Consider the following 6,395-nt stretch of genomic DNA (forward strand, 5'->3'; position numbering starts at 1 on the left):
TTGTATGAGTAATTAACATAATAAGGAGTGCCGCTCAACTCGGCTCGCGCGCGCCGGGCGGCGCGGCGTGATGCGATGTTGCCGTTCGTATGTAAACAAACAAACGTTATAAAGAGCTCTGTCAGTGATTTCGCAGTTTTTCTTTTAAATAAATATTAAAAAATAGTTGGTGCGCAAAATGTTAGATAAAAATGGAACATTATAGTGTGTCTGACACATGTAATGGATGAATCATAGATCAGATCTCAACCCGCTTCACCGGCGACCCGCCCCCGCGGGTTGCCGCCCGGGGCGGGCCGCCCCCTCCGCCCCACCCACGCTACGCCACTGCACGCAGGGGCTTTCGGACCTCACGACCCACCTCGTGGCTAACCACTGCGTTAGCCTGGCGCCCTCCCGGACACGTTTCCCCGCAAGAGAACAGCCTTCCCGCTAGGAACACCGCCGAGTCTCGAACACAAGAACCCGGGCGACGGCAAGGAAACACTATTTTATTACCTGAATCATAGTATTTTGTTGCTGACTAAGAGCTTTCAACTTTCGTTCAAAGAAATCCAACGGCTTATCAACTTCTTTTTTATGCTTGGTTGTGAGATGCTGCGTAAGCTTTGACGGCTTCATACTCTCACGTGATAAAACATCGCCGCAAATTACACATTGAGGTTTATTATTTATGACTGTGAACCCGTATTTCAAATAACTGTCATCGTAATGTCTATTTTTTTTTCTTTGGGTTTGTTTCACCACCACCGCTATTGACACTCGTACCAGATGTTGAAGGCTGGGATCTTTTGAGAAACTTATCCATTTTACAAATGCGCCGAGCAAGTGAAAAACAAAAGAATGACGTCCGTACTCATCGGTGACTACGCTTAACTGGGTGAGATGAGAGTTGAAACAAAAGAACATTGCGGGCGGCGGCGGGCGGCGCGCGCGGGTCGCTTCCTGTCGCCGCAACGAAAATGCAGCGTGGCAACGTGGCCGTCGCCGACGCAGTTTGGCCCGCGCGAGTTGGCGTCCAAGTTAAGTCGCACGTAGCCTTACCAACTTACCTCGTACTTACTTTCAAAACTCTCGCGGCTTCCTGCAGAGTGTAGATCCGAATAATAGATAATTGTACCAAAATAGAAAATAACATTAACGTAGTCTTTTAATTAAATATTTTTTTGTCTTTCTGTGACACAAAGGGGTCGCCGGAATTTTTCAACTTGTAAACGGGTCGTGAAATCATAAAGATTGAAAAACACTGGTCTATGAAAATAAATGTAGTCCTAATGATTCTAAGTTTAAATAAAAATCACAGTAGTAATAATGTAAAATTATACCCCATGCCGTTGAAATATCTGACTTTTCCTTTTTTTCCAGATTCGTTTCTGGCGAGTTGCATGTAACCTCAATCTTATTTTATTTCCTCTTCTTTGTTTGTCTTCAGCAGCTTCCATTCTTCAAAAAATATATAGGTATATATATATATATATTAATGTTTAAAGCAAACAGCTGACCACTATGATGTAAGACTGAGCGAAAACAATCCGGCCGCGTGCAGCGATTCATCCCCACAAGTGCAGTAGCTTACTGCACGCCCTGTGTCAGGGGCGGAAGGGGGGGGGGGGGGCAAGCGCGCCTCCCTGACCCATCTTCACCCCACCCCGCGCCAACACGCCGAGGGTGGGTCTAGGGCCGAAAGCGCGCCACGTGACGGACAACCAACAAGTGCAAAACAGGCAAGCAGTTATACTCATGCCTCTCGTAAATTAATTCAGTGACCCTTTAATTTTATTGGTGTAAAGAATGTAGAAGGTCCAGCGCATGACCCTATAAAGGTGCCACAGAAATCCCGTGAATAGTTTGTAAGATATGGTAGCATTAAAACCTCATTTTTTGACTATATTGAGGGGGTAATAAAATATATTTTACGATTTGCGATTCATTTTGAAAACCTAATAAAGTCATTGCCTGATGTGTGTGTTCTTTTCGTACGGAAGCAGATTTCAAAAAATTTCCGTAGTTTTCTGAAAAAACGTGTCTTTCAAACACACTGCAATTCTGTTCTAAAGCTAGGTAGGGGGGGGGGGGGGGGGGGGGTGCCTTAATGATGAACTAAAAAAAATAAATGGAAAGAAAAAACGAACTCTGCAAGCAAGTTGTTCTTGCATTGTTTTTTTACTTATGGCTTTATTGGATTTTGAACTATCAATTTTTCTTATTAAAACTGACGTACCGCCGAAGGCCACAAAGCCCGGCCTCCACCCGCCAGTATTGGCCCCCGCTGGTGGAACGCACCCCTCGCCGAACCAACACGAGTCAAAGGAAGCACCCTCCGGCCCTTTAACTTAAACATACTCACCTAGCAAGGACGCTAGAAAATTAAGCCCCATTAAACTCGTCAGGTATAATCACCCAAAGTTAAGTGCCGGGAATGGTGCGTCTTAGTGTGTGTGTGTTGGCACCCTAACGGCATCCCAATTCGCTAACGCAAATTCTTTCCCGTGCGGCCTGGGGCCTTAATTATAGCGGAAAACTGCGTGAGTGCATCGTAGTCGTAATTAATTATAAATTGTGCAGCGAGGGGAGTGTTTGAATAATAAGCGAACAGTCGTGAACTTGAGCCCCATTTTTGAATGTTTTATCGGCTAATTGTGTGGCCACAAATTCAATAGACACAGAACCAGTTGAGAGTAGCCTTAAATCTAATTAAAACAAGAGTGACATGTAATTAGCACGTAAGTTTTCCAGCTTATATTGTATAACAGTAAATTCGAGATTTTGGCGCGAGGGAATAATGACTCCCTCCCTGGCACCATTTTACCACGGCAGTTCTTCGCGGCTCGCGGTCTAAGGCGGACGTGTTCGTCCCGCGGAGTTTCATCACCTTTGTCTCACTGGTAATTATTTAATTCTTCAAAACCCTTTACAGTCACCCTCCGCGAGTCCCTAGACCATTTACGGTGCAGGGCTTAACCCGGCCGCTTTTCATTTCACTCCCGTGACGCGTTCATGTCGCCACGCGAGTAACAGCATAACGGACCTGGCCGACTCCAGACCACAGAAATTTTGCTAATAGAACCGCGCAAACGCCTGCCGGTCACAAACTTTAGTAATTAGCGAACACGTGAAGTGTCAATTTAATTATAATTTACGGGGCTGGCCGACTCCAGCCGAGACACAACATATAACTGCCGTTAGGGAGTGTGGACAATTAGCGTAAGCAGAGTAGGAACTCTGCCTTGTACTTTATTTTAATTAACGTGTCAGTGTAAAGTGTTAGTGCAACGTGTCGAATATAATTGTGTACTTTGTAAACAGTGTTTGCAGCATCGCAAAATTAAGTGACACGCACAGAGCATAATAAAATCCACCAATCGGATCTTGCCGTCAATTATTTCACTCAAACCAGTAATCACCTCAACCGACCCTCCGCATATGGTGTGTTGCAAACCAACTCGCAGCCTACGGACCTAGTTAACACGCTGGGGCTAACGAACCACACCCTGCTCTACCATCCCATGTCTTCAACAACGGCTAGTCACACGGGCTAGCCTGGCGCCCACCTGGTAAATTCGGCATAGAAACAACTCACTACACACTAGGTCCTCCCCGGGTTGCGACCACAAAAACCCGGGTGATGGCAAATGGTGCCCCTGCGAGTGACCAAATTTTGAACAAAATACGTGAAAACTGAACAAACGGCAAGAAAACGCCCATTTTGGACGCACGGGATTAGGCGGGCTGACGCGCCAGGATCGACGGACAAAGGATCCCTCTCCCCCTCCCCTAGCGATCGACATTACAGTGGAGCGCGCGATGCGGGCCACCGACGTCACCACCAGCACCCCGCCACACCTCTCCTCAACCGCGCCCGTTTCCGTCCTCTGCTTTGTGCGGCTGTACGGGCGCTCTCGCCCGTCGCTTCACACGCCCATCCGCATCCCCTCCACCGCCGCGGACATCTTCCACCTCCGCTTTGTGCGGCTGTCCGGGCACTCTCGGCCACCGCCACGCACGGCTATCCGCACTCCCCCTCCTCCAGCTCACCCGTTTCTGTCCTCCGCTTTGTGCGGCTATCCGGGCGCTCTCGGCCGTCGCTTCGCGCGCTGATCCGCAATCCAGCCTGCGTCACGGCCATTCTCGACCCCGCTTTGAGCGGCCGTCCGGGCACCTGTCCCCCCCTCCCCTTTTTCATCAAAACCGGCGCGGAGCGCGCGCAACCGCGTGCGCCAGCCCTGTCAACAGAGCCCAGCTGTCAACACCACCGTGCCCAACCACGCACCATGCTGCCGTACATGGCTCACGCGACGTGTGCACAATGCCAACGGCCTAGGGCCCTAGATTTACTGACAGGCCCATTACCTTGGCAGAGCACCTGCCAATGCCCACCACCGGGCAAAACACCACCGACATGAACTACGAACAAGGGATCAACTATGGAGAGGAAAAATAGAAACAGGATTAGCCATACCACTACAACCTATGCCACCGACCACGGTGACAGATACAAAACCGCAACTGTGCCCTGAGTAAAACTTAAATCACAAAATGGGTAATGACTGTGGTTTTTACCTACACAGTGATAATAACCGGGCTGCACATTTTCAACTGCATCTGGCTTTTTACATGCTGCAAGCATGAGTTTAAACTGCACGGCACACTCCTGCAGGTGATACAAGTACAGCTGGAGTGGAAGAGCCAACATCATTAACAACCTGGTGATTATTACAAACTCATCACATATAATTTTGAAAGGGTTTTTGTTTTGTTTTGCACACAGGCTTTAATACTCATGAGATTAATCTGCATCATTTCATAAAATACCTGGCAGAGCCAATTGAACAGGTTGTGTGTTGCAACTTAAGTTATTCCGTTGGTTCTTTTTGTCATTTTTTAGAGAATCCTTGCTGGCCATGTAACAAGTTTATTGAAGTGAAGGGTTATGTTTATGATTTTTGTACCTAAATTGTAGTGAAAAAATAGGGTATCCCTAAAAGAATGTCCCAGTTTCAATGTTATATTATAACAGTTTAATTTAGAGTATTTACAACAAATAATACATCAAATTGAAGGTAAACTAACCTAGCTTTTCTTACAAATGTTCAAAATGTGCACCTTTAGTTATATGGCACACATCCAACCTAAAGTCCAATTCATCCCACACTTTGGTTAACAAGTCCGGAGTAATGGAAGCAATAGCCTCTTCAATTCTGTGTCTCAACTCTGGCAAATCATTAGGTAGCGGCGGAACGTAGACACAATCTTGTATAAAACCACAAAGGAAAAAAATTGCATTGCATTATCTCAGGTAAACGTGGAGGCCAGCGGAAAACAGCTCTGTCGTTTCGACCATTACTATCAATCTAACGGTCAGGGACTTTGGCGTTTGACCATTCTCATACAAAGAGATTCCAATAAGGATGGGCTACATCCTGTTGCCAAATAAATTTACAGGTTCGACCTCTACTAATTGGGGAAAGAGACATTATTTTGTGCTGTACACAAGAAAACAAACGCAGCATTCGCACATGGGCTTACCTAAAATTGTTTGAGTTACTCTTTAATTGTGACCTTGAACCAACACTACAGTGCTTATGGTTGATACTATTAAATTTTGTAACAGGGACATACTTTTATGGACGTACTATATTTTGGAATACTTATGATCACGTGACCAGCAATGACCATTAGCATTCACGCACCTCTCTGGTGCCAGCTGGCACTTGCCTCTCCATTGTTTTTTTCAATGAATGGATTAAGAAGGACGTGACCACGCACCCTGAAGACATCATGCTTTGTTCACCTAACCCAGTAATTTTATTGAACTACGATTCATCTTTAACATTTAGTTACCTCCTCTGGGTCTACCACCACCAGCTTTGCAGAGCCGGATAGTTGCTTGAAGAATTATTAAAACCGGTAGAAAGCATTTCATTACCAACTGCAAAATATACCCCTGCTCATTTTGCCTTAGAAAATAAAATGGCTACTAAGCATGTCGAAAACAATTAAATTACCAACGATCAAAGAAAAATTAAAGAAATAAATGTTTCTTTTTCATCTAGACTAACTAAAATGCTCAGACTCGGAATGAGAACATTTTCTTACCATGTTGGAAAATGTGTTAAAACACCAAAACATCAAAAAATAAAAAAGTTTTGAACTATTTATTTTTTATTTACAAACCACTGAAACTCTGTATTTCTACTTAAACAAAATACAGACATGAACTTAAAAGTAGCTTCATTGTCATCCTAAATTGTTCTTAAGTAAGAATATATCTTTAAGCTTTTTAAAGGTAAACTTTTAAAACATTTATTTCTAAATTAATTTTTACCTTAAAAATGTTAATGTTATTCAGTGCAAGCACCTATTGCAAAACAATAATATATATTTATATGTATTAT

The sequence above is a fragment of the Bacillus rossius genome, chromosome 1, assembly GCF_032445375.1.
Source record: "Bacillus rossius redtenbacheri isolate Brsri chromosome 1, Brsri_v3, whole genome shotgun sequence".
Lineage (NCBI taxonomy): Eukaryota > Metazoa > Arthropoda > Insecta > Phasmatodea > Bacillidae > Bacillus > Bacillus rossius.